This window comes from Cervus canadensis, chromosome 17 (assembly GCF_019320065.1).
Source record: "Cervus canadensis isolate Bull #8, Minnesota chromosome 17, ASM1932006v1, whole genome shotgun sequence".
In the NCBI taxonomy this organism is placed as follows: Eukaryota; Metazoa; Chordata; class Mammalia; order Artiodactyla; family Cervidae; genus Cervus; species Cervus canadensis.
The window spans coordinates 38,896,711-38,917,958 of NC_057402.1; the positions used below are offsets into that span (position 1 = coordinate 38,896,711).

Below are 21,248 nucleotides of genomic sequence, written 5' to 3' on the forward strand. Positions count from 1 at the left end.
ATTAATATCTTCCCCTCCCCATTTTGGATATAAAATCAGGCCCATCTGGGGGGATCCTGGGCTATCCCTAGCCAAGAGTCTATGTATGGGAACTGATCAGGGTGTCCAGATTTTCCTGTAACTATGGCATAGACTGACTGTATTAAATTTAAGTCCATGGTACCCTTTGGTGGCCAACCAACTCCCACTGTGGGCCATTCGACCTTGCAAAGAGTGCGGAGCCGGCTGGGCGTCATCTTTGTCCCATAGTCTCCGTCAAATCCCTTTTCGAAGTTTTTGACCATGTTTTCTAGTACAGTTGCCTTAGATCCTCTTCCTCCCATTTTTCCTACCTTCTCGTTGATGTTTCCTTTTTTTTGGCCCGAGAAGCACTTGGTATCCCAGGTATTTTTGGTATTTCCACTCGATGAAACACTTAAACTGCCGGTCTGCCCCTTGTCTAATAGGGTCAAGGAGGGCTTTACCTGCTAAGTCCCAGGGTGGGGGTGGGTGGGGAGTCAGGCATTGTTTTTCTTGCAGCCTTATTCGTTTAAACCAGAACACCACAGTGTCCACCTCTTCTCCCCTTTGCTTTAGATGCCTTTCTTGTCCCCGTGGGCTTAATTGGGTGAGGATGAAAACACAGATGGATTAGATACCCCACATCCCAGGCTTCTCCCGGAAAGGCCAATTCATACTCACTGATATACTTTTTTCTTTCCATCTAACTAGTTTGAGGGATTGGGGGTTTCGCAGCAGATAGGGCACCTCCTGGGGGAGGGGAGAATACAAGCACACAAGGACAAAGTTTCTTCTCCTAAAACTCCCTGGGCAATTGCTTGGTAATAATTTCCCCAAGACGGCGTGGACACCACCTCCTAAATGACCTTCACAAATTTCCTTCCTAAGCCCTAACACGCTCGTCGACCTGTGTACCAAGCAATTGCTGCCACCTGCCTATTCCAGGCTCCTGTGGGTCTATGCCCCTTCTAGTCCCCCCCAGGGGGGTGATCAGGCCCCCTCTTCCACCCTGCCGGGTGGGTTCCTCCTCACCCGAGCACTCAGTTCCCCTGCTGCCATCCACTACTTGCTAATGTGAAAGGTCCGGCAGTTGAGAAGCAGAATCCTTCCAGAAGGGCAAGGCTCCTTCCCCCATTCTAGAAGATTCAAGCCACAAGGCCTCGGAGTAGTCCCAAATGGGCCTTGTCTCCTCAAGTGAGGAGTTTCCCAGCCAATGCACTAAATGTTGTAGCCATGCATTTCGGGAAACAAACTCACTCAAAAGGACGATGCAGATAGTGGAGTGCAGTTTATTACACCGGCGGTCCCAAGGCAGAGTCTCCTCTTAGCCAAGGACCCCGACCAGTTTTTGTGAAACCTTATATATCCTAAGTGTACATGCTCAAACCCACCTCCCCAAATTCTCTGAAACTAGTCTGAACAAAAGAAAAGATACAATCAAAGTTAACCCATTACTCGTATGCCTTAAACCCATGGTTCGTATGCCTTAAGCCTAGGTGAAGGAGTGTTTGGGTCTAGAAATGAAAACAACAGTCTCAAAGGCCCTTGCTGAATCATCTAACTTTGGAGAAAACAAAACCGAACTTTAGGTCCCGCCCTGATGCTCCAGGCCAGTTGTATCTATCTGAGACCTATCACCCCTTGTCCAGAAACCTTCCTCCTGCTACATCTGCCAGAGACTTATCACCCCTTGCCCAACTACAAATGCCACCTCAACTAAAGAATACCCAAAACATCCTGCCTGACTAATACTTCCCTTATCGCTTCCACAAACCTCCCTTTAAATATGAAGCCTCCCTGATCCCTCTTGCGCTCAGCCTGGTCGTTAGGCCGACTGTCACTCCTCCTTGCCTGAATAAAGGTAACCTACTTCCATTGAGGTCATCTCTCCTTTTCTGCCTCGGCCTGAACTATACCTTACACTAGGTAGTTAACAGTGGAAAATTATCAATAGGCCTGTGGTCATACCCCAATAAGCATAATAGAATTTATGATTCTATTTGGTTACACAGATAATTAGAGTATTTTTTTTAGGTGACGGAGAGTCTAGGTACGACTGCTGGGGCTCTTCCATCCGGGGGGTCTGATTTTCCAGTTTGTATGTCGTTTCCATAGATATAGGGCATATAGCTCAAAGTCCACAGTCCGGCCCAAGATGGAGTCCTGCTTTCAAGATGGAACCTGTTCTGTCTGTTTCCTCCTTCAGGACCGGATGCCATGATCTTCATTCTTTAAATGGTGAGTTTTAGCTTGCTTTTTCACTCTCCCCTTTCACCTTCATCAAGAGGCTCTTTAGTTCTTCGCTTTCTGCCATAAGGGTGGTGTCATCTGCATATCTGAGATTATTGACATTTCTCCCAGCAATCTTGATTCCAGCTTGTGCTTCATCCAGCCTGGCATTTCACATGATGTACTCTGCATATAAGTTAAATAAGCAGGGTGACAATATACAGCCTTGACATACTCCTTTCCCAAGTTTGAACCAGGAGACAGTGGGTTGATTTATTCAAAGCACTGAAGGGAAAACACATCAACTAAGAATCCTGTAGATGGCAAAACAGAGAGTTGTTTAGCACTAGGCCTGCCCTGCATAAAGGACACTGGGCAGTAACTCAAAAACAAGTGTATATATGGGGAAAATAGTAAGTGACCACACGAGCCAAAGTCTTAAAAAAGACCTGAGAAGATCTTAAGCTTACATCTCAGGTTGGTCCTCAGCACGGAGGAACAATTAGAAGAACAAAACCAGTATCAGTAAACAACAAACCCTGGGGAAGAGTGGGACCCTTATTTCCAGAGTTACCACATTACTGCACTCAAATGTCCAGTTTTCAACACAAAAATCAGAAGGCAGAGGAGCAACATCATCAAAATGGTGGAACAGGTTACTATCTTCCCTGAAAGAAAACTGATTTGGACAAACGCCCACAGACTAGACAGCCTTTGCGGGAGGCCCAGAGTCCAGCAATGTGTTCCAGCACACTGTGTGGGAGGCCTGGAGTCCAGCAGTGGGTGCCAGCACACTGCTGGACAGAAAATCAGATGCTGGATGCATTGAGGAGGGTAAGAGAAATGGTCTGATTTTTCCTGTTGCCCCCACAATCCCCAGGGTGACTTCAGGACCAAGGGTAATGGAGAAGGGTTAATTTAAAATTTACACTGGATCTGCTTCTGTAACTTTAACCCTTTTTTGTTATACACAATGGCCAGCCTCAGGGAGATAACCTGAGCTGCCCACCAGTGAAGGACTGTAAGGAAGTGAAACTAACACATTCCCCTGCCTGAGGGTTGCCATTCTAGGGGACATTTGCAAAGACTGAATAGTCTTTTTACTTTGTTTCCTCACCTCCCCCTCATCTCTGATCCATAAAAGATCCTGGCAACCAGGCCCAGGCAAAATGGCTATTTTGAGGCACAAGGCTGTCACCTTCCCGGTCAGCTAGCTCCCCAGTTAAAATCTCTTCCTTGCCTCAACACCTCGTCTCTTGGAGAGCACCCACCTAATACCCCCTGCCTCCCTGTGCATGCGCTGACAGCTGTGAGAATGCACTCAGGCAGTAAGGGAGCCTGAGCAGAAAGCTGCCTGAGTCTGCAGGCCCGGGAGAAACCACCTGCTGGACCATTCAGCATCCCTCTAGAGAAAGCAAAGGGATTCTGTCAGCACTCAGCCAGGCTTTGCAGGATCCAGAGAGGGTATGTGTGCTTCAGCATTCTGCCACAAGAGGAGGTGTGGAGCAGGCATCCCCACAGTAAAGATGTGAGAATTCCTAGCACAGCCCACAGAGGGTGTTTCTCTCCAGAAGTCAGCCAGTAAGGACCAGAAGTGGTCACTCCTCTTCAGATGTGAAAACAGCAACACAGGACTTCAAGGAATATGAAAAATTGAGGTCCAGTTGTAAAATATATAAGTCACTGGGATGTAATGTACAGCATAGAGAATACAGTCAATAAAACTGCAGTAACTTTGTATGATGACAGAAGGCTCCTGGACTTAATGGTGATCAATTCATAATACATGAAAATGTTGGATCACTATGCTGTACACCCCAAACTAATATAATACTGTATGTTAACTATACTTCAGTAAAAAAATCTTTTTAAAAAAGAAACTTGAAGGAAACATGACCATCAGTGGAACACAATAAGTGTCTAATAACTGACCCGAAATGAATGGAAATCAGCAATTTACCCAATAAATAATTCAAAATAGCTGTTTTAAGGAAGCTCAATAAGCTACACAAAAACATAGAACAATTCACCAAAATCAGGAAAATGATACATGAACAAATGAGAAGTTCTGTAGGGAGAAAGAAAACATTGAAAAAAAAAATATAGAAATTCTTAGGCTGAAGAATACAATGGATGAAATTAAAAATGCAATAGACAGCATCAACAGCAGAATGGGTCAAGGGGAAGAACCTGTGAAGTAGTAGATAGGACCTTGAAATCATTCATTCAAAGAAAAAAAAGATAAAAGAATGATGAAGAGTGAAAATTCTGTGAATTATTCTATAATTTCCTTAGACTAGGAACATTAGATTAAAAATTAGATTAAAAAAATAAAAATTAGATTTTAGATTAAAAATCCCTTAGATTAAAAAACATTCTAACAAGTATTAGGGTCTCAGAAGAAGAGAGACAAGAGTCAGAAAGCATATTTAAAGAAATAATGAATGAAAATGTCTCAAATCTGGGGAGAAATTTTGATATCCAAGTTTATAAAGCTAAAAAGTCACCCGAAATTTTCAATACAAAACAATCTTGTCCCATTTTTTTGATAATACTGTCTAAAATAAAAGATAAAGGGAGAATTTTAAAGCAACAAGACAGAAAAAAAGTCTATCTCATACAAGGGTACTCCTAGAAGCTGAGTTCTCAGCAGGAAGCTTTCAGCTGAAGAGAATGGGAGGATGTAATATGAATAAACACTCTTAAAAAAGAAAATGCCAACAAGGAACACTTAACCTGGTAAATTTTTCTCTCAGAAATGAGATAAGGTAAAGACTTTTCCAAACAAACAAAAGCAAAGGGAGTTCATTAGCACTAAACACTGAAAGGAGTTCTTCAAGTTGCCATGAAAGGGCATTATACTCATATGAAAACAAAGGATGCAGATAGATAAAGAAGATAAAGATAAGCATGTAGCCTAATTCAGGGTATTCTAGTACTGAACATGGTTGTGTGTTAATCACTTAATATAAATGTTAAAGGACAAAGGTAGTAAAAGTAACTATAGCTATAAAATTTCTTAATACATGATATAAAAAGGTAAACTCTGACATAAAAAACATAAAAAGTGAGAGGGAAGGTAGGGGTTAAAAATTAAGTTATCATCAGCATGTAATAGACTTATATCTGTAAAATGATTTCTGTAAGCCCGGTGGCTCAGTCCCCAGATTTGGTGGCTCAGTGGTAAAGAACCCGCCTGCCAATGCAGGAGACACATGTTCAATCTCTGATCTGGGAAGAAGCCCTGGAGAAGGGAATGGCACTTCTCAGTAAAAACCCACTCAAGTATTCCTACCTAGGAAATCCTATGGACAGAGAAGCCTTGCAGGCTACAGCCCATGGGGTTGCAAAGAAGTCAGATGACCTGGGGATATACCGGGCTACATCTAATGGAAGTTCTTGACTTAAATTCTTACTTATTACCTTACTAATAACTTCTAGCTATATTTTCTATGTCACCTGTTTCTGACATTACCAAATATGTGACTGAGCCTCTGATAAAATGATGATATGCAGTTCCATAAGAGATCAGTGATTCTAACAGTATAACTTGAGTTATGGGAAAAAGCAACAAGAGGGAATATTTTCCTGGACCAAGAGGCTAGGAAGACAGGTGTGATCCAGAGACATCTGCTATTCACAGGGCCTGGTCCAGTACAGCACACTGAGTGACCTATCAACGGAATCTTTGCCAGAACTGGAAATGAGCATTCCCAGCACCACAGGACATAAAGGCCATGAAATGCCTCCAAACCATGGTCAAATTTATGACTCTGAAGGGGCTCTGCCAACTGGAAATTGGCACTTGACATCTGCCTCTACAAAGATTAAATCACAACCACTGCAAGCTGACATTCAACACCCCCTGAAAGGAGTTCAGGTTGGAGATCAGAAATATGGCACTCTGTGCTCTGGGACAAACTGGAAGAACAGGCCTACAGATGGTCAAGTGTTTTCAGGTAAAGACTTTTATGAGTCCAAATTCTTGTATCTTCTCATACCTAGAGAAACACTAACATCACAGAACAATGGCCCTGGTTCTCCTGGCTAGCCCCTCAGCAGCTTTTCTACTTCTATTAATCTCTGTGGCCATGTATCTTTAACCTTCTGAAGCCTGAAGAAGCCAGAGCAGTCACCACCCCTTTCCCCAAGGATCTGGGTCCCCATGGCCCAAGACAGGGATAGGTAGACAGGCAGTCATGAGCAGGGTGTTAAGCGGCCAAAGATTTGGCAATAAATAAAAAGGGGGGGGGGGATGTGGAGCCCTGTAGGAAGGGCACAGGACAAAAACCTTTGTAACTGACCAAATAGCAACTGTTGCCATGCGGCTCCGGATCTAAACCTGCCAGTTCCCTCACCCCATATTAGGTAAAATACCCACCTTATTACCCACTCTATAGCATCTTAACCAATCAACTAATGCCACACTTCCCATAAAAATTTTCTCTATCTTGAGGTTATAAAAATTGGCTACTAGCCTGTGCAAGCATTCGGCCCTCCCTTGAGCCAGACCACCGTCCTAATAGTGTCTCCTACTCTCATAAACTTTATTCCCCTCTTATTCTGCCTCATGTCTAGAAATTCTTTTCCAGCCAGTGCATGGACCACAACAACTAATGCAAATGAAAACTACTGGCTGCCCTACCAGTAAACAAAGGATGTTCCAGCCACCAAGTCATCACACTACACAACCCCGATGGTGAGCCCTGAGGGAACTCAGGGTAGAACAGAATGCCCGCTGTCTAACAGCGGCTATAGCCACCAGCACTACAATGGTGTACCTGGAGGAGACTTAGGATGACAAACACAGTATACTGGCCCTAGATGGCTGAGGTGCATATTAATGGAATGTTTTCAGAGAGCATCATCCCATACACAGAAAAGTGCTAAATTTCTTAACTTCAGACATCTGGTTTTCTTTTATTAACAGCACTCTTTTCATGTTCCAACTAACTAAGTGGTCTTTATTGCAGAAACTTGTATATACCCTGGCTCCCTCCTTCCCTCTTTGGAGCAGTCTCTCAGTTATCTGCAGTCCTCAGTTTTGCCCACCAGATGAAACATAACTCTCAACTTTCAAGTTGTGCATTTTTTTTCAGTTGACACTAAAAAGACCCAATTACTGACAGTGGAAAAATTAAAGAGGGTTAGCAATGGAAATAATTCTGAGCAATTTATTCACCATGAGCAGATAATCTCCACTGGATTAAACCTCCATATCATTCCACCCTATCCTTCAATGTCTGCTGAGAAAAGACAAAGAGAACTTGAGGAGAAAACACTTCATCAGAGATTTTAGTTTATAGCCCACCCATTTAACAGGTGACACCAGAAAGACAATCTGTGGAATGTTAGATTAATTACTTAAGCTAGGTTTTATCTATTAATAGAAAATACATCAGTATTCTTACCAAATATATAATAAAGTAGTGTAAAATTGCCAAACACCAAAGAATATTTCAGTCTGTCTATGTTAGACTAAAAAAGCATTGCGACCTCAATCTCAATTTGACAAAATAAATTTAAGGGGAAAGTAATTTAGAAACTTGAAAATTTAAAAAGCATCTCTAGGATTAATCTTCAAAATATATAAGTAGTTCATGCAGCTCAATACTGGAAAAACAACCAACTCAATCAGTGTGGGCAGAAGACCTAAATAGACATTTCTCCAAAGAAGACATAGAGATGACCAATGAACACATGAAAAGATGCTCAACACTGCTCATTATTAGAGAAATGCAAATCAAAACTACAATGAGGCATCACCGCACACCAGTCAGGATGGCCATCATCAAAAAATCCACAAACAATAAGTGCTGGAGCTAGCATGGAATAAAAGGAATCCTCTTGCACTGTTGGTGGGAATGTAAATTGATACAGCCACAATGGAGAACAGCATGGAAATCCCTTTAAAAACTGAGAATAAAACTACCAGGTGTGAGTGTTAGGTTGTTTCAGTCATGTTCGACTCTGTGACCCTATGGACTGGGGCACCACGCTCCTTTGTCCATGGGATTCTCCAAGGTAAGCATACTGGAGTGGGTTGCTATGCACTCCTCCAGAGGATCTTCCCAACTCAGGGATCAAATCCACGTCTCTTCTGTCTCCTGCATTGGCACTTGGAAAGCTCCATAAACCACCATATGACACAACAATCCCACTACTGGTCACATACCCTAAGAAAACCATAATTGAAAGAGACACACACACAAAAAAAGAGACACATGTACCCCAATGTTCACTGCAGCACTATTTACAACAGCTGGGACATGGAAGCAACCTAGATGTCCATCAAAAGATGAATGGATAAAGAAGTTCTGGTATTAATACATATATACAATGGAACATTACTCAGCCACAAAAAGGAATGAATTTGAGTCAGTTGTGTGGATGAACCTAGAGTCTGTCATACAGAGTGAAGTAAGACGGAGAAAAACAAGTATATATTAAAGCATGTATATGGAATCTAGAAAGATGGTACTGATGAACCTATTTGCAGGGCAGCAATGGAGACGCAGACACAGAGAACAGACTAGTGGACACAGTGGGGTAAGAAGAGGGAGGGATGAATTGAAAGAGTGACACCGAAACATACACACTACCATATGTAAAACAGATAGCCAATGGGGATTAGCAGTAAGACACAGGGACCTCTAACCCGGTGCTGTGACAGCCTAGAGGGGTGGGATGGGATTGGAGGTGAGAGTGTCAGGTAGAAAGTTAGACATGAGCACCTAGAGGAGGCCTGGCTGAAAGGATGCAAGCTGATCTCTAAACTCCATCCCAGATGCACCCAGGAGAGCTCACAAATATGCTATAAAATAACCACAGAAGCCTTTCAACTCCTGAACACGTGCCCTAGGAACACAGTGGATACAAAATGACCACAGGAGCTTCTCCAAATAACCTTAGGCAGTTAGACAGTTAGGAGTGCATCAAGGGCTCATGGATATTTTACATCTAATTATATAAGATGGAATTATGGGAAGACATAAACAACACAGCCTGCAGTTATACAACTTGAAATTGTCAATTTGCCTTGAGCGTATGCCCATTTGTATTCCCTTTCATTGACCGGTGTGGGTTACAAGCCCAGCTGTGCACCAGGCATAACCAAAAGGAGGGGGACTGGAGGAAGCCAAGAGAGCTTGACAGGAAGGATGAGAAGGACTCTTTTGGGAGTGTTAGTCTAATAAAAGATCTGTATGCTTAAGGTGGACTGAGCTTTCACTTGTCTGTTGTTCTATACATTTTGGTCCATTGCTCCAAATTTTTGTTGTAACGAGATAAGAACCAAGGATGATAAATAAACCAACCTGAAAGGAGGGAGGTCCAAGAAGGAGGGGGCATGTGTCTACCTATGGCTGATTCATGTTATGGCAGAAACCAACATAATACTGTAAAGCAACTATCCTCTAATTTAAAATAAAAGAGCATTTCTATTCGTTAGTATCAACCAGAGGGAAAAAACCATATGATACATATAGATAGCTAGAAAGAGATTTTTTTAGGTGGGACTGGCTCACATGATGGATGCTGAGAAGTCCCAGAGCTGCTCTGCTGTCTGCAAGCTGAAGGCCCAGGAAAGCCAGTGGTGTGGTTCCTCTCCAAATCTGGATGCCCAAGAGTGAGGAGAGCCAACAGCATCAGTCCCAGTTCGAAGGCCTGAGAATGAGGAGGACCAAAGCCAATGGTAGGAGACAGAAGTCCAGGCTCAGAAAACAAGTTCCGTCCTCCACCCCCATTCTCCCCAGTCCCCAACGACCCCTTCCACCACACACCATTTTCCTCTATCTGGACCTTTAGAGGACTATCCTGTTTCCAGTCTCTGGTTTCAAATGCCAATCTCTTCTGGAAACACCATGACAGACACATCCAGAAACAGTTTTACCAGCTTTCTGGGCCTCCCTTAGCTTAGTCCCTGTGCATGACACACAGTGAGGCCAACAATATTAAACCATTAGACTCTGGAACAGAGCAGGGTTTATTATAGGTTCATGCAAGAGATGGGTGGGTCATGCCCTAAGAACCCCAAAGTTACTGAAAGCTTTCAGCAAAGCCCTTTTTAAAGCAAAAGGTGAGCGGGGGGTGGGGGGGGGGCATGGTTAGCTGTTGTAGATTCTTGGTGTCAGATCCTTTGTTCTTGAGGTCAGGTCTTGGTCTGGTAATGAAGCTCCTATAAATCTCCAACAAACGAAAGTTATTCTCTAACCTGACAGGAAAGGGCAAGGGCCCAGGGCATAGCTGTCACCCTCCAAGGTCCTGGTCCTGGCAAAGAGGAGGCAGAGCTCAGCTGGTGGCTCCCTCAGACCCAGGTCCCCACACGCTGCCCAGCTGTTATCACTGAAGGAGTCAGGCACCCAAGCCAACCGGCCGTCATGCTCCTCAGGCCGCCCAAAGCGGGACAGAGCAGGTCTCACAGACTGTGACACAGGTAGACTGCCACTACTATTGGGTCAAAGAGACCGGGATGGGGGTGAGGTTCACTACTCCTCAAGGCCTGGGCCACTGCTAGGGGGTGGCCTTGGGGAGGGCTCTGGAGTCCTGCAGGACACAGTCCCCAGCCTGGTCCCTGGACCCCCAGCTCACCTGCTGGCCCAAGGCCGGTTGAGTGGGAGAGCCTCGGGGAGAAGACTGGAATCTGCCCCTTACCTCACTCTCCACCTCATGATCGCCACTCCACTGCTGTCTGATTCCTCTCACTGTCACTCCTTAACAGTTGGTTGTTTGTAGAAGGGCCTACTGCTGTGCTGTCCAATGTCTGAACAGGACCACTGATGGCAGCTCATTAACAGCTGGTTGACAGTCGGTGGGAGAGGACTGAGGCAGGACCAATGGGTGAGCAGGACCACTCATGGCAGCTCACTGATAGCTGGGTGCTAGTGGGCGGGGCCTGGAGGAAACCACTGCATGGCCCCTCCCCCACAACCACACCACGTCTGGGCCCTCTGGTCAGGGGAGGATGGTGCCCCAAAAGGCAGGTGTGAAGCAAAAGGAAGGAAACTTCTTCCTACCTGATTATCCATAAGCAAGAGAGGTGAGCTCCAGGGGGTCCTTGTGAGGGAGGGATGAGCTGCTTGAGGGGCGGGGCATTAGCAGGGCTGAGCCTCCCACCCTCTCTTTCCCCTGGAGCAAATCCAGCCTTGTTGTTGTTCAGTTGCTCAGTCGTATCCAACTCTTTGGGACCCCATGGACTGCAGCATGCCAGGCCTCTCTGTCCTTCACCATCTCCCGGAATTTGCTCAAACTCTTGTCCACTGAGTCAGTGATACCATACAAGTATCTTGTCCTCTGTTGTCCCCTTCTTCTCCTTTTGCTTTCATTCTTTCCCAGCATCAGAGTCTTTTTCCAGTGAGTCAGATCTTCACATCAGGTGGCCAGAGTACTGGAGCTTCAACTTCAGCATCAATTCTTTCAATGAATATTCAGGGTTGATTTCCTTTAGGATTGACTAATTTGATCTCCTTGCTGTCCAAGGGACTCTCAAGAGTCTTCTCAAACACCACAGTTCAAAAACATCAATTCTTTGGTGCTCTGACAGACCTTGGTTGGCAATGTGATGTCTTTGCTTTTTAATACGCCATCTAGGTTTGCCATTGCTTCTATATATTTAAAAAAAAATTCACTCATCCTATTTCAGTTTTATAACTTTATACTATGGGTCAAATCTGGGGCTAAATAAACATACCTCAGGCTACAGGTCTGCAAATACCTCTGGCAGCAAATTAACGCAAACAAACATTTGGGTTGGTAGTGAGGTGGGTTTTAGTGATCTTTCTGACCTGCCTGGAGGTCCAAAGAGACTTGGTGAACTCACAAAGGCTTTCCTAACTGTATTTTCTGCCACAGTCCTGTAAGGTTCTCTGGTTCATTGAAATACGTGGTTTAACATTTCACCACCAGAGGGACAGTTGGTTTTAAAGTTCATTTCATTTTCACACATGAAAAATGGAGGTCCTGCTGCCAAGGAACCCTCAGCCCACCTGCCAGCATCACCGGGGAAGGTTTGCAGGAGGCCTGGAGGCAGCACTCTACTTTCAGGAATCAGATTTCACCTGACTTCTGACCTTAGGTGTTTGAAACCAAAATTGAAAAGTTTTGTAACTTGCACAAACCAAAGTGTACCAATCGACATGCTATAAACTAAGCAGGGAATGTGAACTCAAGTAGGCCTTAGGAAGCATCACATGAACAAAGCTAGTAGAGGTGATGGATTTCCAGCTCAGCTATTTCAAATCCTAAAAGATGAGGCTGTGAAAGTGCTGCATTCAATAGGCCAGCAATTTGGAAAACTCAGCAGTGGTGACAGGTCTGGAAAAGGTCAATTTTCATTCTAATATCATAGAAAGGCAATGCCAAAGAATGTTCAAACTACCACATGATTGCACTCATATCACACGCTAGCAAAGTAATGCTCAAAATTCTCCAAGCTAGGCTTCAACAGTACATGAACTGAGAACTTCCAGATGTTCAACTTGGATTTAGAAAAGGCAGAGAAACCAGAGATCATTGCCAACATCTACTGGATCATCAAAAAAGCAAGACAGTTTCAGAAAAACATCTACTTCTGCTTTATTGACTATGCTATTGACTATGCTACACAGCCTTTGACTGTGAGGATCACAACAAACTGGAAAATTCTTAAAGAGATGGGAGTACCAGATCACCTTACCTGCCTCCTGATAAATCTATATGCAGGTCAAGAAGCAACAGTTAGAACCGGACATGGAACAACATATTAGTTTCAAATCGGGAAAAGAGTATGTCAAAGCTGTATACTGTCACCCTGCTTATTTAACTTATATGCAGAGTACATCATGTGAAATGCCGGGCTGGATAAAGCACAAGCTAGAATCAAGATTGCCAGGAAAAGTGTCAATAACCTCAGATATGCAGATGATACCACCCTTATGGCAGAAAGTGAAAAAGAACTAAAAAGCCTCTTGATGGAAGAGGAGAGTGAAAAAGCTGGCTTAAAACTCATAACATTCAAAAAACTAAGATCATGGCATCTGGTCCCATCAGTTCATGGCAAATAGGTGGGGAAACAATGGAAACAGTGAGAGACTATTTTCTTGGGCTCCAAAATCACTGCAGATGGTGACTGTAGCCATGAAATTAAAAGATGCTTGCTCCTTGGAAGAACAGCTATGACAAACCTAGACAGCGTATTAGAAAGTAGACATTACTTTGCTGACAAAGGTCCATCTAGTCAAAGCCATGGTTTTTCCAGTAGTCATGTACGGATGTGAGAGTTGGACCATAAAGAAGGCTGAGCGCCAAAGAATTGATGCTTTTGAACTGTGGTGTTGGAGAAGACTCTTGAGAGTCCTGTGGACTGCAAGGAGATCAAACGAGTCAATCCTAAAGGAAATCAGTCCTGAATATTTATTGGAAGGACTGATGCTGAAGCGCCAATACTTTGGCCACCTGATGGGAAGAACTGACTCATTAGAAAAGACCCTGATGCTGGGAAAGACGGAAGGCAGGAGAAGAAGGGGATGACAGAGGGTGAGAAGGTTGGATGGCATCACCGACTCAATGGAAATGAGTTTGAGCAAGCTCTGGGAGTTGATGATGGTCAGGGAAGCCAGGCGTGCTGCAGTCCACAGGGTCACAAAGACTGACTAGTCTAGTCACACATGACTGAGTGACTGAACTGAACTGACTGAAGCAGGGACTGCGAATGAGTTTTCATCTTCATGGCTTTTGTTTTTACTACACAACAACAATGAACCTAGAATGCTAACATCCTCTTCAATGCGCCAGGCAATAAAACAACAGAGTAAAAGAGAATCTGCTCAGCTGTAACGACAGTGCTATCCTCTAACAACGCAATCTTCACTTATCCTATTTTAAGTGTACACACCTCCTGCTTCTGCCTTGGATTAATTTAGCTTTGGTGTCATTTTTTACTTCTAGAAAGCATTTTCACTGATTACCTTCAACTTCTCTTATTAGTGTATTCTTACAACATACTTGGATTTGCATGTACATTTTTCACTTGATGTTCTCAGATACACACGAAGGAGGCCTGAAGGTCAATTCCCATTCCCCTACATGGAGCTCACACATGCTGTGCTATGCTTAGTCAATCAGTCCTGTCAGATTCTTTGTGACCCCATGGACTGTAGCCCACCAGGTTCCTCTGTCCATGGGGATTCTCCAAGTAAGAATATTGGAGTGGGTTGCCATGCCCTCCTCTGGGGGATCTTCCCAACCCAGGGATCAAACCCAGGTCTCCCACAATGCAGGAGGATTCTATGATGTCTGAGCCACCAGGGAAGCCCCCTGCATGGAAAGTCTTTTTAAACTGTGGTAAGAAACTCTAGTGTATTGCCATATGAATTGGCAAAGCAAGTCAGTTTTTCTGACTGACTGGCAAAGTTTTTCTGAAAAGTACCAGATAACAGTTAAGATTTTAGGCCATGCGGGTCATAAGTACTCAGCTCTACTGAGTGAGAAAGCAGTCATTCCAACATGCAGAACCAAGTGTGGCTGGATCCCAAATACTTTATCTCAAGGAACAGGACGGGGGCGGGCTGTAGTTTGCTGACTCCTGCAAATGATAAGTCTCATGTACATACTCTTCTAGTCAATAAAATTCTGAGTAGTTTCTGTTGCATTTTCCTTTGGTGATTTTCCCTGTCCTCATACCATGTTGACAAAGTCTGACCTCACTAAGTGACCCATTTTAAAGTTCATAGGTCCTCTGGAGGAGTAGCACTAGATTCCTCACCAGTGTTTCCAAAACCAAGGCCAAAGGAGATTCAGCTCTTGGTATATCATTACATTTGTGTCCTGTGAAGACATCTTATGGTAAGATATGATACAACAAGAAAGACGGAGGTCCCTGGCAATTTCTCCAAAGATCATGAGGAAAGTAAACAAAAATAGTTTACCTGTGGACTGATGTGTAGCCAGAGGAGTCTGGGTCTCCCTGGAATAGGACACTAGCTCCCTGGGCAGGAAATCCACTTGGGTAAACTTTGACATGCCCAGCTTAGGCAGTCTTCTCTGGAAGTAACAGAGGACAAACAGAGAAGGAAGGCATTCCTTATAGAAGATCTATCAGGAATAAAACAAAACATCTAAAAAAAAAATCTAAAACAAATAAACCCCAAAGATCCACAGCATCTCCATGCAAGTGGCAGCACTGAAAGCAGAACTGGCCCTGGGCTGCAAGTCTGGACACTTGAGGTTCTGGCCATGTTACTGCATTGTTGCTGGGTGGTGCCAGGTAGGCCTCCTCAAGCTGACCCTCAGGCCTTCCCCACGTCAAATGAGACTCCCTTCCATTCTGAGCAGGTCTGACTTTTTTCAATTAAGATTTACAAAGGAATTTTCATTTTTGAGACAGAAGTCTAGTCTCTTAGGCAAGAGGGATGAAAAAAAGAGTAACACTTCTCAAATCTGAAGAAAAAAAGAGATGATTGCTGAGTGGAGTAAACATTCTCTATGACAGTAACAAGAGGATTATATTCCAAGGGGAAGTATGTGTGTGTGGTGTGCACAGTTGTTCAGTTGTGTCTGATTCTTTGCAATCCCATGGACTGTAGCCCACCAGGCTCCTCTGTCCATGGGATTTCCCAGGCAAGAATACTAGAGCAGGTTGTCATTTCCTACTCCAGGGCTCTTCCCAACCCAGGGATCAAACCTGCATCCCTTGTGTCTCCTGCATTGGCAGGTGGGTTCTTTACCACTATATCATCTCCTGTTTCTTCAGAAAAGGAACTAATACGAACAGCATTTGAATCTGTATAAAGATAAGTTGGTATAGAACAGAGGAGTGCAGAAAGTACTGGGCTAAGAATGATAAAGTTTTAGTTTATAATTCTGAAATTAGTTGTGCCATGTAAAAACTCCTTTCTGAATATTTATAGAACATGTCAAGTGTTTTCTGATGTCTTTCACATCCATGACATAAACTGTCTTCACGACCATTCAATGAAGCTTCTGGGCAGATTATCACCATATCCATTTTGTAGATAAGAAAAGTGAGATTCAGTAGGAGACATGCTCAAGTATATTCAACTCACAAATGGTAGAACTAGGGCTAAAATTCTGTTGGCCTGAGTCCTGGTCCGGAGCTTTTGCCACCACTCAAACTCCTACCTGAGGCTCTTAATGGTGAGTTCTGAGTTACCCCCCAAATTTGAAGTGCCTCCTGCATCACCCAGGAAACATCCACTCATGGAGGCAGTAGATTCTGGCAGTTAAGCACACAGACCAGCCCTCCAACTCACCAGCTCCGTGTGTGACCCTGCTTAAGCTAACTAAGTTCTCTGGGCCTCAGTTTCCTTCTGTAAAATGGACATATTATTACTAGTACTCAGTACTAGGATTATTATGGATAATGTATGTGTGCCACATACATACAATGCATATGCCATATATATATTATATACACATACATACACAATTTACACACACACGTATGTTTTTAAATAGTTTCTGAAACATCATTTTAGTATATAGATTTAGTATCAGCATTGGACATATTTGACTATATTTCTTTAAGATTTCCAGGAAATAGACTGTGTGTGTCTCTCTGAGAGAGAAAGAAAGGCTACATAACCGTTTAGCCAAAATCCCACATTCCCTAGCTTTCTAGAATCGATAGAGGCACACCTTGTATTATTTTTTAAATTATTACTAGTAATGGCACAGACATTGTATTTTTTCCAGTACATAGTAATAATAAAATAAATGAAAATACATACCACAGCTAGGGATTTTCATGTACAATTTTCCAAGCATTCTAGGAAAACAAAAATTTCTTCTTTTCTATGAATCACTAAAATAACTGAAGTGAAACCTGAGATGAGCACAGGGTAGAAGAAAAACAAACAAAGGCTGGTTTAGAGAACAAGCCCATCGGGTTGTCTCTGCAGCCCCACTACGCTCCACACAGGCGTGGGCCACGTGCCCTCACTCACTCAGATGTCTGGACCACAGAGCGTACAGGAGGGTCAGGCTGGGGAACCAGAACTCCCTCGCAACCTTCTCATGCAGCATTAGGGGAAAACACACGAAAGGTACTAGAAACAAAATTACCCAACGAGGCAAAAGGCTCAAGGTTTCAGAGGAAGAAATTCAGTATTATTTAAAATTCTCCCTGGATCAGAGAAGTAGGCTTTTCTTCTTGAAATGGGTCTTTCTTGAAGCATCTGAAGACACCCCAGGACCGCTTGAGGCAAAGTCTCTCCTGCTGTCTAATAGCCCAGAGCATCTTTCTGAGGCCCCAAGAGGCTGATCTTCATCTCAGGCAAAGAGACGGAAAGGAAGCATGGGCTGGTGATGCTCCCTCATCCCTTCAAATTGGGCTCACACTTGGCATGGAGAGATCACCCTGGAGTTTAGACATCCAAGGGCATCAGTGAGACCCAAAGATCTCCAAAGTCTGGTGAAGGGAAACCTACACCTGCAGCCAGGGATTCCACGCCTCTGGCTCATAACATGCAAGCATAAGCTGTTGGCCTGTCTTGCTGGGTGACCAGCCAGTTTCATCTGGTAATCCACCATGGAAAATTGAAACCAGCAAGTGAAGCAGCACAGCATACTGGTTAAGCCACATGCTCAGAGAAACTGGGTTCAAATCCCTGCATTGTCCCTTACCAGCCACATGGGATGTAAAAGCTTTGGACAAGAGACAAACCCCTCATGTTTCTCATCTGCAAAATGGGTACATATCACTGAATGGTTGTGAAGATTAAATGAAGCTAATATTCATAAAGTACTTAATTCAGTGCCTGGCACGTAGTAGGTGGCTCTACTTTTTACCTTTCTCACTGATTATAAGAAAGCTGATATTTATTTCAAAAAAATCAAGGGAATGCAGACTTATGAGTGTTCTAAACTGATTCTCTAAAATAGCAGATTGGAAGATTATCTCTGACAAAACATGACTTACACTCCTCATTCCTTTGTATGGGCCCTTGGGTAGGTTTTGGTTGCCTGGGAGAGATAACTTGGTCTTCCTTTAATTGAAAGTATCGTTACCATGAAACTTCTCAGTTTTCAAAACTTAGCTTGAAGTGATTTGAATACTGCACAACTGTTCCCAACCCCAGCTATTCCAGAAAGTGTGGCCAGAAGGTGCGGCCCTTCCATGGCAAAGACCTTCCCCTTAGGTGTGTTCTCCAACTATGTCCCCACTTCTGGGTCTCTCCTGGGCCAGCCTTGGTGTCTGCATATCTTGGCGGTTCCAAGCGCTATCCGTTCATACAACACTGGAATAGAGACTTTCAACTTCCCTACAATATTTATACAAGGGTCTCTTTTATACAGAGGCTGCTCTTTGCGCAAATCCTGAATAACTCAGTAACTCCTTAGCTAATCCGACATTACCATAGGTCCATGCTCCCATAAATGGATTGGCAGTTCTGGACACACTGTTTAAGGTCACATTTCTCAACTTAGTTTCAAAACTCTAGGTACAGAAGCTTACCGCACCATGGAAAATGATCACTCACTTATTTGACCCTAAATATGCCAAACACTACAGCTTCTGGCATCTCATCTAAAAAGGCCTACCATGTAACAGTTTATAATTTAGGGAACCATCTGCTTTTCAATATTTCTTTTAAAGAAAAAGAATAGGCAAAACATCAAAATTCGTCAAACTAGCAGTGACCTATCAAGAGACAAACAGAAGTTTATTTTAAATCTTTTACTAATCATCACTATCCAGTCTCCTATAAAATTCTCATTGGCTCAAGTTTATTTGCTCAGCTTCACTTGACTAGATAGAGGGAAGTGAAAATCAAACCAAACAAACAAAACAAAACAAGCCCTGGCCCTCTGTTCAAAGTATAACCTGGAATAAGAGACATGATGTCTGTGTTGTGAAACCTTGCTCTCAGAGGAGCGGTTCATTTCTTGTTCAGCAGCACGGTGGTGGTTTCCATTCTTCTTCCCATCGTTTTTAGACTCCAGAGTAGACTGCCTTAATATTCTTCCTTTAAAGAGCATCTTTGCTCTTAACTTTTTTTTTTTTGGTTTTGGTTTTGGTTATAAGAAAGAGATGAGTGATAAATACTTGGAAGGCAGTAGTTAAAAACTGTCACTTGTAATACCAGTACTCAATGTGGCTGAGGTACTCTCATCCACTGCTGGTGGCATTTTAAATGAGTAAGTTCCTTGGGAAAGCAGTATGCCAACATGGCACAAGAATCAAACACATTTACTCTAGAACTCCCCTCACTTCTAGGAACTCAGCCTGTGGAAATATTAATAAAATAGCACAAGCAGTAATAACAGAAAAGATGATAATGAAAATGATGACCAAGTCACCAAATCCCAAGGTCTGTTCATGTTTCTCATCCTTGATCTCTATGATCGTGGTGACCACTGGCTCCTTCATAGCATGATATTTCTTTCAGTGTTCCTGACCCTAAAACTCTGTGTCATTTCTGCCTCTTAATATAATTTTGGAAGGCTCTTTATTCTTTCCATCCCCATAAAGACAGACATTCCCCCAACCAGAGTTATTTCTTCTCCTCTCACCTCTATACTCCAATTGTAGGTGATCCCAAAGATGTCCACATATCTTCTGCAAAAGATAACTCCAAAGTCCTCAACATTCTTGAACTCCAAGTGCTAACTTCTCACGTGCTTTTTGGACACATCCATATATAACATCAAAGCCATTTCACCCTTCCTCATCTCATCCGTCTTTCCTTCTGTATAGCAACAATCCTCATTCAGACCTACTGTCCTTTTTATCAGATCAATGGTTCCCCCAAATATGTCCTCAAACCTTGAAAGCATCATAAAAATGCAGTGACCAGACCTCAACTCAGACCTATGTGTTAGGTATATGTGTTTCTAATAAGCTGCCAAGTAAACTCAATAGAAGCCACCAGATACAAGAGTCAGGAAGCTCAGCTAAAAAGACCATACTTGCCACCCAGATTCAGATCTCTTTTCCTATGGCCACCTTCACGTGCTTCTACACCCCACACTTCACCTCCACCTCCTCCATTTCCCTTCACATGCAGTCTACACCCCACACGCCTCCTCTTCCCCTCCCCCATTTACAAAGAACCGAATATGTGTCAAGACTCTAGGTACAGTAGTAGTGAATCAAAAGCACCTCTCCCATAGGAATATACAAATTAATTGTAGATGACCTGGAAAAATGCTTTATTACATTATTGCTCACCCCTTTGAGTACAAATATTTGACAACTATAATTTCATAGAAACATTTCCTTAGATGCCTTCAAGTTAAATATGTTAATTTACTAGAAATTTACAAGAATTCCTTGATCTTTGCCCTCCTTGCACGTCTAGCATTTATTGTGCTGTACAATGAATTCCCCACTACTCACTGAATGAATGTGATGAACAACTGAACAAATAAATAGTCTCTACTTGCCTTTTCTGAAGATGGGTGAGAAGTGTGAGGGCAAGTTGGTTCTCTAAGAAATAACTTTTACTTTCTTTATTTAAAAAAAAATGAGAGAAAAAATCAGGGCATCTCTGCCCGACTCTCTTCACCTCTACAAGCCACTTGTGAAGAACTCAGTCTTGGATGGCATGACACCATCACATGGTCCCAGAAGAATTTTCAGACTCACTTCCGTATTGAAGAAAGCCTATGTTGAATATGCTGATGTCAATGCATGAATGGATAAAGACATTGTAGTACACATACAAATATACAATATTATTCAACCACAAAAAAATGAGGACATCCTCCTCTTTGGGACAACATGAATGGACTTTGAAGACATTATGGTAAGTGAAATAAATCAGACAGAAAAAGACAAAACTGTATAATCTCAATGATATGTAGAATCCAAAAAAACAAACTTATAGAAAAATAGATCAGACTTTTGGTTACTAAAGGCAAAGGGTGGGGATAGGCGAAACTGGATGAAGGTGGTCAAAAGATACAAAATCAAGTTGTAAGATAATCAAGTACTCAGTTCATTTGCTCAGTCGTGTCCGACTCTTTTCAACCCCATGGACTGCAGCACACCTGGCTTCCTTGTCCATCACCAACTCCCGGAG

The 21,248-nt window shown here is 43.1% G+C and overlaps 1 long non-coding RNA gene across 1 annotated transcript in view; it reads right to left on the reverse strand.

Annotated features, from left to right (window-relative positions):
- Positions 1-1,962: 1,962 nt before the first annotated feature.
- The window catches only part of LOC122419716, a 43,358-nt gene continuing 24,072 nt past the window's right edge, over positions 1,963-21,248 (reverse strand). Inside the window, exons 3-4 of the long non-coding RNA XR_006262966.1 lie at positions 15,132-15,246; positions 1,963-2,543 (exon numbers count right to left, since the gene is read on the reverse strand). This is a non-coding gene — a long non-coding RNA (uncharacterized LOC122419716). The remainder of the gene's footprint in view (positions 2,544-15,131; positions 15,247-21,248) is intronic.